Source organism: Chrysochloris asiatica, unplaced genomic scaffold (genome assembly GCF_000296735.1).
Source record: "Chrysochloris asiatica unplaced genomic scaffold, ChrAsi1.0 scaffold00327, whole genome shotgun sequence".
In the NCBI taxonomy this organism is placed as follows: Eukaryota; Metazoa; Chordata; class Mammalia; order Afrosoricida; family Chrysochloridae; genus Chrysochloris; species Chrysochloris asiatica.
The window spans coordinates 643,803-656,660 of record NW_006408845.1 but is presented as its reverse complement, the minus strand read 5'-3'; the positions used below and the strand labels follow the sequence as shown (position 1 = coordinate 656,660).

The window sequence follows — 12,858 nt, the reverse complement described above, 5'->3', positions numbered from 1 at the left end:
TTTACTTGCATGTGATAACAATGATATTATTCAATGACTTTTGCATTCTGTTGGAATGGGCAGAAATATGGATCTCTTCCAATCAGTTGGCCAGGTAGCTGTCTTCCAAATTTCTTGGCATAGTTGAGTGAGTTATTCCAGTGCTGCCTCAGTTTGTTGAGATATTTCAATTTGGTTACATCAACTCTCTGAGCTTCATTTTTGCCTTATATAGACAAAATATTGTCTTAAGGACTCCAGTTCACCTTGGACTTCTTCCTTCAGTACCATTGGCTCTTGATCATATGCTACCTCTAAAAATGGTTGAACATCAATCACTTACTTTTGGTAAAATGTCTCAGTGTATTCCTTGCATCTTCTTTTGATGCTTTCAGCATCATTCAGTATTTTGCCCAAAGAATCCTTCAGTGTTGCAAGTTGAGGCAATCAGCTTGAGAAATGCTGAGTGTATTTTCCCTGTTGGTTTTCTAACTCCAGGTCTTTGCACATTTCATTATAATATTTGACTTTGTCTTCTTGATCTGTTTTTTGAAATTTTCTGTTCAGCTCTTATATCTCCTCACTTCCTCCATTTGCTTAAGCATCTCTACATTGGAAAGCATGTGTCAGAGTCTCTTCTGACATTTATTTTGGTCTTTCCTGTGTTTCTTGTCTTCTTAATGACCTTTTGCTTTCTTCAGCTCACTAATGCCTAGGATATCGATGTTTATGAGTTCCATTTCATTTTGACAATTTCTAATTTTGCTCAATTCATATTTCTACATTTCATGTTGTGATTACTAATGGATGTTACAGCTGTTTCTCTTCATTTTGAATTTTGCCTCATCAGCACATCAATGTCCCTCCATTCGTGCATCATGGACAACTCTACCTTGAGGAAGCAGCTCTTCCCAAGTTGCATTTTGAGTGTCTTCCAACCTGAGGGGCTCATCTTCTGGCACTATATCTGACAATATTCTGGTGCTCTTCATTAGTTTCAATATTCATTATTCTGATGCTGAACAGTGTTTCACTGTTATTCATAAGGTTTTCAGTGACAAAATATTTGGAAGTAGCTTGTCTCTCTGTTTTCCTAGTCTGTCTTCATTTGTAAGCTTGTCTGAAACCTGGTCACCATGGGTGACCCAGCTAGTGTTTAAGATACCCATGGAATAGCATCTAGAATCACAGCAATATACAAGCCACCACAGTATGACAAACTGACAGGCAAGTGGTGGATTATTTTAGCCTAAAATTATTATGATCTTCTATGGCATTGATGTTTGCCACTTTGGTCATCCTTTTAATTGTGAGCATGTTTTTTGTTGTTAAGTGCTATCAATTCGGTTCCAACTCATAGCGACCCAAATAGGGTTTCCAAAGTTCAGCTGGTATGTTTGAACCACCAACTTTGTGGTTTTAACTGAACTTGCAGTCCTACACTTATTCTATGGCACCACACCAGAAGTCCATTGGGATCATGAGAGTGCTCATGTTTTCGAAAGCATCTTGGCGCTACCTGTAAGTATTATCTTGTCATCTCCATGTACAAATGGAGTAGCTTTGTCTTCAAGCATTTGTTCTTGTCAAACTGGTCAACTTTCATAAGAAAATATCAATTTGATCTCTAGATTGAGGACCTGTCACACTTAACAACAACAACAAAAAATACCTGCACACCAGGTACTTGTCGGAGAATATAATCTTCATCTCACTGCCATTTGTCACTTATCAGAAGCTCAGCTGGGAGAAACAATTTTGATGAAATATTGTCTTAAGGACTCATTCACAGTGCACATTCACCTAGATATTCTTGAAATTGTCTGCCAGACAAGCAGATATTTTAGAACACTGTAAATGTTTTTACTATATTGTGGAGTGATTTTTTTCCCCCCATAAACTTATACTGAGGAATGCTAAGAAGCAACAGATCTTTGAAGCCTACTGTCTTTCTATTCGGAGGCTGTGGTTAATTATTATTCACTATATTTCAGTTTTCTCTTTATGAGCACCCAGAGGAAAAATCGCTTTCTCATGTCGGTACATGGATGTATGCTTCTTCTCATCAGGTTCTGGTTTGGTTATAATCACATAAACACTAAATCGTAATTGTTGGTGCCTCTGATTTGAGTTATTTTCTTGCAGGTGTAGATTTAAAGTTGTAACACATTTCTGAAAACCATGCAGGAGCTCACAACACATTTTAATACTTAATTTCTTGCCTAAATTTACCTTATTTTACTTTACCTAATTTAATATTTATTCTGTGTAAAATGAAGAAGGGCAAATAAAGTCTCCAAAGAAGGGCTGATCTGCTGAATCTGAAAGGGCAATAGATTCTGTATAAGGAGGAGTTCACTTCATTTACAGAGCATAATTCTTTGGATCTATAGTTATATCCATGTGTAAGTGACATTTCCTAGAAATCTGTGTCACATTTTTACATCTCTCTGATGTGTCAATGTCTTTCTGATGCTCAAACATTCCACCTCCAGTGACCTAGTTTTTGTTTCAGTCCTTCACTACAGGAAGAGTCTTTCTGGGAAATTTAGAAAAGAGGCATTTGGTAAAGGCATGGGTAAGGAGGTGAGGATTCTAGGGATGATAAAGAAAAAGAATCCATACGAATAACTTTGTTTTTAGAGTACCATTCAGAAATTATTAAAGTAAAAACATCTGAACTGAAGCCAATCATCCAGATAAAATATTGGCACTAAGCCACCAAGTGAATGTGTGCGCCAGGCCATTAGTCACACAGATGCGTCTTTCACAGCTTGTGTCAAAATCTGTCACTGATTTTATCAGTAGCAGTTAAATCACTCTTTCAGGGACATAACTACATGCTACAGAAATTATAAACTTTAATTTTCACCAAATATTAAAAGACTTTTTTGTTGTTGCTTTGTACAAAAACAGTGTTTTACAAATTCTCATCTGTGGATGGATGCTAGTTTATGACACATTCTTTCATCAGTCTGTGAGGTCATGAGAATGCAATATAAGGATAATATAATGAATTTTTCACAAAGCTAAAATTATTTAATTAAAAATTTGTACTTTATTTAAAGATTATGTACATCCCACATTTGGATGTTCATATATTTTCTCTTTTGTGAGCCTGTGGTATTATATTTTCTAGAAATGCCTCCTCTTGTTTAAAGAAATTAATAAAAATAGTCTAAGTGAGTCTCTAGGACTGGCAAGTGTAGTTGTGCAGGTTGTTTACTGGAAAACATTGTCTGAAAAATGTCACAGGCTGAAAGAATATACCCCTTCTCCCTTGGTTAGAAAGTAGTCACTTTCTAATTTTCCCATTAAACAATGCCATCTCATAAATGGGTCTATAAAAACCTTGTGGATATAAGAAGACAATTAGCCACAGCTTTGTTAAACAATATAGAGCAGATTAATATGTTTCACTGATATGATGAAGATGACAGCTGAATCCCTTGAAGAGACAGCTTCTGTGACTCAGGACCCTGAAGTTTCTAGTTGTCAACAGCAACACCTCTTTCTCAGGTTGTTGATTGGCACTGCGAAGCACTTGTCAGCTCCTCAAATTGATTTTATGTGATACAGTAGGGTAAGAGACAGCAAGCCTTTTAATGATTACATTGTTGCCCCACGTTGTCATCGGGAAGCAAGTCTAAATTATTTTCTACTACGTTCCTAATCTTTTTATAAAGGCACCGATTAGAGATGGCCTCCAAGCAACACGTGTGCTCAGTCAGGCACATAGTCTTTACCATATCCCGGATACATTATACACAACTGAAATGGGATCAGGGTTATAGAAAGGTGAGGACAGCCTGTTATTTCATACTAAGCATACTGGACAGAAAACCAGCATTTCACCAGGTTTAGAAATTAGGTTCTCAAGTTCATACAAATAAAATCACTACGTGTTACTGAATGATTGCTTCAAGGATAAGGAAATATGCTTTTGTATGTGGTATGGGAATTTCTGTAGAACTCGTAATCCTAATTCAATGCACTATATTGAAAAACTGAATAGGTGCATCTCATCCAGGAAGGGGCTTTGCAAGGTTGAGTGACTGCAGGTGATACTGGTGATATTTTAAGTCGATGGAATTTTCATTCTCTCTACACTGGAAAAACAAAAATTTACTCAGTGTGGGTAAAATTCGTCTTCCTTATAGAATGCAGTTTCTTTGTCATATTTCTATAGGAGATCATTTCCAGTATACTCATACAGTTTTAAAAAAAGTACTGAATGATTCCTATATGACTAGATTTATGGATGATTTCTAATGTGTCAGATTGTCTTGTCTAATTCATATAAAAGAATCACTTTAATGAGACATGACAGTTTGGCTTACTCTTTTCCAAGAATATTCTGTGCAATTCACTCCTTCACCCATATGTAATTGGCTTCTAAAACAATGTATATAGATATTTTTATAAATGTCCAGTATACAATGATTTTGAAAAGGAAAGCATATTCAGATATGAATAAAATGCAAGCTTGTTTCTATTTGAATTGTCAGTAATAATTTTAATAGTTTATTTTATCCTAAGAATTTTAATCATTTAAAAATAATACATATTCTAGTCCATTTAAGGTGTTTCAGGAGAAAAGTGGGCTATAACATAAATATTGAAATTCAGTTCTGTTAGTTTTCACGACAATACGTATATATGTATCTCTTTTCATGTTCTCTCTTTCTCCTCTTGCTCGCTTTTTCTTTTCTCTGAGTTAAATCCTTACCACCTACTACTCTTTTCACTTCTTATTGAATATTTTCTCCTTCTAGTCACTCAGATTTCTTTGACTATAAAGCTTATATTCTTTCCCTATGGAGCTCTGATTGCAAGGGAGCTTGTTGCTAAGGTGAAATAACTATTTCTGGAAACATTTGACCCTGTCTTTTAAGGAAATATATAAAAAAAATCAATCTTACCTGGAAGCAAAGAAATAATTATGATTTCCTCATGGAGATCTAGCTAACCATATGCCTTTATTTTCCAACAGGAAAAGTCTCATTCCTGACAGTACATGCAGAGAATCTATATAATTTTTAAACAAATAAGATATATGCTGATTATAAACAAAGTAAAAGTAAAATGAACCACAAATCTTTCTTGTTCCAAGAAAAGAAACAAAATGGTGTACAATATTGTTTACTAATTATTTTTATTATTTTTTTAACATTTGCAATCATGACATTTGGATTGAATTTCCCCTAGAATAACTAAGGAATTTAAAAATCAGTAAAAAAAAGGCAATCATATTAATTATTTTAATTGCCTGTGAAGTTGAAATGAACAGTCTATTTCACTTGTGATTCAATCCAACAACCTGCAATGTTTGTTTCCTTTTATCACCTTGAGTTCATTATTTTTTTTCCTCTTATGTTATTTAAGAAACAGACTACATCTTACTTATAATGGTGCTATAGCAGAAATATCACAAATATTTAAAAAACAGAAATTTATCCTCTCACCGTTTAGGAAAATAGAAGTCCAAATTCAAAGTGCCAGTTCCAGGGGAAGGCTTGCTCCTTGTTGGCTCTGGGGAAAGGTCCTCGTCTCATTTCATCACCTGTTGTTGTTGTCAGGTGCCATCGAGGAGGCACTGACGCATAGCTACTTTATGCACAGCAGAACGAAACAATGTCCGATCCTGGGCCAACCTCACCACTGTTGCCACACTTGAGTCCCTTGATGCTGCCACTTGGCCAATCCATCTCATTGAGGGTCTTCCTCTTTTTCTCTGATCCTCCACCTTACCAAACATGATAGCCTTCTCCAGCGACTGTTCCCTCCTGACAATACGTCCAAAGTATGAGAGATGAAGTTTGGACATCTTGGCCTCCAAGGAGCACTCTGGCAGCCCATGACACTTTTAGTATTCTCCTCCAACTCAGCACCTGCAGGCCTAGTGTTTTTTGGCGATCACCATACATCTCGGCATCAAGCTTCCTATGGATCTAGGAGCTTCACAGTGTTGGAACCCTAAGTCCCAAAGATGCGCTCTACTTGAGGCTCTTCTTTCTTGGTGATATTAAGTCCCTCTTTCTCTGCTCACTTCTCTCTCTTTTTGTTTCTTGTAAGATAAAAGATGTTGCATCCTTGGGATTCTCTGGCACATTTGATCAGGATATTGGTGGGATCATTGTTGTTGTTAAGTGCCGTTGAGTTGGTTCCAATCCATAGCGATCCTGTGCAGGGTTTCCAAGGAGTGGCTGGTGATCTTGAACCGCTGACCTTCTGAATCAAACTGACTTTGCAGTCTAGCATATTAGCCCAGTGTATTCCATTCTTAATCCTCTTATTGGTTTATCATATCAGATTACATCATGGGGGATCATAACATAACAGTCAAACAACTGAGAATCCTGGTCTAGCCCAGTTGACACATACTTTGTTGTTGTTGTTAGGTACTGTCAAGTTGGTTCTGGCCCATAATGACCCTATGTGCAACAGAATGAAACACCAGTCAGTCCGCATCATCCTCACAACTGCTGCTAGGCTTGAGCCCATTGCTTCTACTATTATACCAACGGATGTGGTTTGGGGCCTCCCTATTTTTAGCTGACCCTCCACTTTACCAAGCATGATGTCCTTCTCCAGGGACTGGTCCCACTTGATAATGTGTCTAAAGTATGAAAGATAAAGTCTGGCCATCTTAACTTCCAAGGAACACATTAAAGAGGTCTTGTGCAGTAGATTTGCCTAGTATAATACATTCTTTGATTTCTTGGCTGCTGCTTCCATGAGTGTTGATGGTGGATCCAAGTAACTTCAATCTTTTCTCCATTTATCATATTATTTACTGTTCCAGTGATGACGATTTATGTTTTCTTTACAATGAGGTGCAACCCATACAGAAATGTTCAGGGTCTATGACAGACTCTCTCAAAATTATTATTTTTTATTCTGGAAAGCTTAAGCAAGAGCTTTTTAGAATTGACTTGTTCAAAATTAAAAGAAAGAAAAAAAGCAATCTCTCAACATGACAATATAAAATACCTTTAAAACAGCTACAATGTATTAAAGGTAAACTATAGTGGTAAGTATTACTTTAGATCAGAGTAACTGAAATGTGTTCCTTTAAATGAGTTGCCAAAAGGCAAAGTTAGTACAACCTGATCAATAATGCTGTTTTAAAAAAAAGGAAACGAAGAAACAAGCTTTATAGATGGGTAAATATGTTCTCTCCTCAGCACTTTTCAATACTAATAATTTTTTCTTTTTTTTTTCTGCTGTGGTTGAGTAAAATAGCCAATAGCAAACTCATTATTTTTTTTTTTCTTGCTTTAAAACTTGCTTACCTGGGTGAATATTCTAACATCAATCAAGGTGACGCTCAGAAAGAAATAAATAGCTATAAACTCTCCCATGTGCTTATTCTTTACTACAGCATAGGGAATGTGAGCTCGATTCCTCCTTGTGTTTTAAAGACTTATGACCTGGTTTATAAAGTCATCTCTAAATTGGGCATTTTTATCTTCATGTACTTCTGTGTTATCTGATTCTAGAACAGGTAATCACTGTGTAGTAGCACAATGACTTTTTCCACCCCCTGAAGTGTAGGGGAGGGGTGGGAAGGACAGCAGAAGCACTAATCACATTTGCTTTCATAGTTCAGAGTCAAAGAATTCATATAAATCTGAAACATAATGGCAAAAATACTCCCCCAGCATTTGAACAAAACTGTTTTTCTTGCGAGGGAACTTTAAGGAATGGATCATTTTTCAATTTAATTAATTAATTTGATTCTGTTTGGAGGGGTAGAAGTATGGAGTTAGGGTTATAACTATGCCTAGAAGTCCTGGTGTGGCACTGTGGATAATGCATTGGATTGCAAGCTTGGTTTGAACTGCAAGGTTGGTGCTTCAAACCCACCAGCTGCTCCTCAGAAATCCTATGCAGGGTCACTATGAGTCAGACCCAACTAGACAATATTTAACAACAATGACAAGGTTAGGCCTAGAATGTTATTTAGTGTTAGGTTTATGGTTAGGATAAGGGTTAGTGGTAAGGGTAGGGGTTTGGCTGCAACTAGGAGTAAAACTTGGTCTAGTTTTAGGGTTACACTTAAGTTTATTTGATTTTCTCTTAAAATCTATTTAATTTCCTCTTCATTTGGAAGTTCTTTAACTACATTATTCCCTCTTTTTACTTTACGGGTTTTTCTGATTCTCTATTTTCAGTCTTGTAGATTTGTTTGATGTGGTGCTGTAGGATAAGCACTGGACTACTAACCACACAATTGGTGGTTCAAATCCACCAGCTACTCCTCAGAAACAGTGTACAGGATCGCTATGAGCTGCAACCAACTGGATGACTGGCTGACACTTAAAAACAACAAAAAGTTTGTTTTTTCTTTGAGTACTTCTATATCTTGGTTGAGTTCTGAGTGGTATTGTCATGTATGCTAATCTCAGGTTTTCTACTGTTCTCTAATAAACTCCCTTTTTATTATTTTCTTTTAACTTCTGTTTATCTTGAAATGCCCTAATTTCACTGTCATATTTGATGGAAAATTTTGCTGGGTGTATGATTCTTGATTGACATACTTTTTTCCCCCAGAGTTTTATGTATGTCTTCTTGGCTATATGGTTTCTACTGAGAAATCAGAGCTTAATCTTATTAGTTCTCCTTTGTAGGTAACTTTTCATTTTCTTTAGCTGCTCTCAGAATTCTTTCTTTGTGTTTGGTTTTGAAAAGTTTGATTTTAATACATCTTAGAGATTTTATTTTAGGTTCTATCCTGCTTGGACTTCATTCGGTTTCTTGAATACATATCTTCTCATCTTTCACAATGTTACTGAAATTTTTTTCCAACAACTTTTCCATAATTTTCTCTATTTTTTTGTCTCTTCCTATTCTGTAATTCCAATCACATGTAACTTACTCCTCTTGATAGTGTCCCACATACATCTTATGCTTTCTTTGCTTTCATTTTTATTAGTCTATTTTCTGATTATTCCTCTAGCAGAGAAATATTGAGAGATTTGTTTCAAACACACTAATATAACCTTTCATGAATTCAATTCTATTTATTTGCCTTTTCAATATTTCATATATTTCTGAAATCTTAGTATTGATCTTCTGGCTTTCTTATTGTGTTTTCGTATGGTTTCCAGTTTTAATTTATTTTGTCAGTTTATTGTTGTAGTGTTTTCCTGAATTCTTCTAAAAATTTGTCTGTTTTCTCTGATTTCATCTGCAGTTTTCTTGATCATTTTCTCATTTCTTTATCATTCTTTTAAAATCTCCTGTAAGACTCTGATGCCATTTCTGGTATTATATTTTCTGCTTTTGATTTTGGTCACTTATTTGAAGCATTCTACCTTGTTTCTTCATGCAAACGGAAATCATCTGCTCTCTCTGAGACATTGCGATGTTGTTGTATTTATATTTATATTCAAATGATGATTGTATCTTGTTAAGTTCTCCCACACTCACCACCATCCTGTTTGATGTGATAGAAACTGGGAGTGTGAACATTTTACGGCTGTTTGTGTAGCTTAGTTCAGGATGGATTAATGTACCTCCAGATTCAGGTGCAGTTTGGCCTGGTGCCCATCCCCAGGCAAAGCAGAGGCTGCACAGAAGTGGGTGCCACATGTTATAGGACTGGCAAAGACAGGGAACAAGGGAGAACCATGCTCCCATTGCTGCCAACTTCCAGGCACATCCTTTGTCTCTAGGCTGCTGTGTTAACAGATAAGTTCGAAAGCTCAAAATAGCTACACCATGACAGGCCAGCCAACCACTCACACTTTTTTCTTCTCTTAAGCTGCTCCACTTCAGCTTCTTCTGCCAGTCATCATTCAGTTCACTTCTCTGCCCTATCCTTTGAAGCTCAGGGTTCCAGGATCACTAAACACATCTGTTTCAGTTGGTCTCCCATGTCCTTGTTACAGAGGGTCTATTCAGCACACCTGCCTACTCTGCCATCTTGCCCAAGGATTAGGAGTCCATGATGACTTTTGATGGGTTCTGTAAGTAACTAGAGTCTTTTAGGCCTCCCATAGAATGGTCTAGAATGCAAGGATCAGCTAATATATTTTTTCAGTTTCTAGTCAAGATGAGAAGACAAGGGATTAAAGTAGGGGCGTAATAGATTTTGAGTACATTGTCACCATGTTGCCCTCATATCTTCTAGATCCCATCTTACACACTACATGCACCTCTCCTCTTCCCTCCTCTCCTTGAAATTCTATTGGAAAAGCATGAGAATGCTGTGCTCTCTTAGGAAGCTAACTTCTTAGTGGGAGCTGAGCCTTTTGAAGGATCAGTTTTGTAAGAACTGCTTTGCTAAGTTAAATATAAGGGAAATTTTGGAGAAATGTGCATTCTAAAAATGACATCCACTGACATAGCAACTTATATTGGAATTGGAGCTATGTGGTAATATTTTGTAAACTGGAAGTACTTTTACATTGTATTACTTGTTTATACTTGATACAATGATAATTTGATTAATATTTGTTATATATATATCCATTAGCTGTTAATTTAGTTTATAAGTTGCTGCCCAATCAGTTTGTCTAGTTGTTCAGTTTAAATACTGCATTAAATTAACTTCTGTGTATTCTCTCACATTTCACTGCGGCACCCTAAATTTAAAGAAATACATTTATGTTCAAATTTTTATCTAAACTACAGTTTCTTCACCTAGAAATGAGCAACAGAATTTCCAGCTGTTCTTAATAGGGATGGGTTTTTTGTTTCTTTGCTTTTAAGTGCTGTTGAGTTGGTTCCAACTCATAGGGACCCTGAGTAGGGCTTCCAAGGAGCAGCTGGTGGGTTTGAACCACTGATCTTGTTAGCAGTTTAATTATTATCTTATGGCACCACACCAGAACTCCAACAGGTGAGTAGTAGTCATTATATATATATGCATTTCAAAAGTACTACGTATTTCCAATAAATATTAAACACAATGCTAATGTTATAAACCAATAAAAAAAGTTAGAAATGAAAATCAAACCCAAACCAGCACTTATTTAAATAATTAAATATGTAAACAGAGACCTCATCAAAAAATATACAGATCTATGAGAAGATGCTTACTATTATAGGTCATGTTGTTATTGATAAATGCTGTCAAGTCGGTTCCATTCATAGCATCCCTTGATAAGGTTTCCAGGAAGTGGCTGTACTTATCCTACAGCACCACACCAGGATTCTAAAACTAATTCCTAGATGGAACTCACATCCACCAACCAACAATTTCTTATTATACAAGGCAATTATTCATATATTGTTGTTGTTAAGTGCTATCAAGTCGATTCCAACCCATAGTGATTCTGTATAAGGTTTCCAAGGGTAGTGTCTGGTGAGCTTGAACTGCCAACCTTGCAGTCCAGCATGTTAACCCACAGTGCCACACAGGACTTCAATTATCCATATAAGCTCCAATAAAAATTTATATATGGGAGTGCATCCTCTCATGGTGAACATCAGAATGAGAGAGTGGAAATTAGCTTTAAAAGGGAACATAGACAGAAGGAGCAGGTAGCTGAAACTGAGTTTCTATCCATGTCAGTTCTAATTCTAATATTTGAATTAAAGACCTCAGAAAAGTAAACAGATTATTTTAAAACAGTGACATTTTGTTAATCATATGTATTATGTTTTGTGTTGCTTAATGGTGTGGTGTTGTGGGATAAAGCATTGGATCGCAAGGTGGGTTTGAACCACAAGGTTGTAGGTTCTCACTCAACAGCTGTAAACCTCCAGCTCAGTGTCAAAAGTGTGGGTGTGTAGAAAGCTTTTTATAACTCAGTTAAGCCAACCCAAATTATTAGCAGCACCATCAAAATGGTGAAGCCAGGGAAATTCCCCAGTGGCAAGACAGAAATTGCTTTAGAATTCTGCTCCACGTGAAGGGTAACAAAGTTCTGTATAAGACTTATCATGGTGTGTTTATCAACATTCAGAACACACTGCGATGCGACATGAGGCGGTCTCTGTTGGCCAAGGACTTGTCTAAGAGTTTTGAATTCATCGTTCACTCTGCCCCTCAGAAGTGGAAAGTGACTCCAAGTCCCATGGATTTCAGTCACGCCCGAAACATTGCAGAATGTCAAAGAGAGAGCTTTGTTGCCCAAATTTCTTATTAGAGGGCATCTCAACTCAAGTAAGGAACTCTGGTAGCGTAGTGGTTACGAATTGGGCTGCGAACCTTGAGGTCAGCAGTTTGAAACGACCAGCTATTCCGCGAGAGAAAGATGAGGCTTTCTGCTCCTATAAAGACTTACAGCCTCGGAAACCCTGTACAGGGTTGCTATGAGTTGGTCCGACTCCACAGCACATAACCACCACCACCACAACTCAACTAACTGTGTTATAACACAGCCACTGACAGGAGAGCTGGTGATCAAGACTCAGACACAGCCATCAAGAGCATAGAACTGCAGCTGGTCCGCATGGAGACCTGTGGATGTGCAGAAGGCTACGCACGAGATGCCACAGAGATTCAGAATATGCAGACTGCTGATGGGGACTTCAGCCAGAGCCTCTCCGTGCCCATACACATGGTTTTCCCCAGGCTGTTCACCTGCCCTACGCTGGAGACCACCAACTTCAAAGTGGAATTTCAGGTCAACATCATTGAGCTTCTTCATGCGGATCACCTCATCATAGAGAACTTCTCCCTGAAGCTCTGCAGGACCTTGCCCATGAAGGGGTGTGGGAGACCAGCGTAGCATAGCAGAAATCCGGCTGGCTGCCAGACTGGTTAGGGGAGCCACAGGCTGCGGTACATTCTTGTTTTCTTGGTGATTCTGTATCAGAAATGAAACGGACTCCTCAGATTATCATCTCCTTACCCTCGTTTACCCAAGGTTCTGCTTCTCATGAGCGCTCTTGAGATGCAACAGGATTTCTTATTATCATTTG

The 12,858-nt window shown here is 37.3% G+C and overlaps 1 pseudogene; it reads left to right on the top strand.

Annotated features, from left to right (window-relative positions):
* Nucleotides 1-3,678: 3,678 nt before the first annotated feature.
* Nucleotides 3,679-12,665, top strand: LOC102840182 (annotated as a pseudogene).
* The last annotated feature ends 193 nt before the right edge of the window (nt 12,666-12,858 follow it).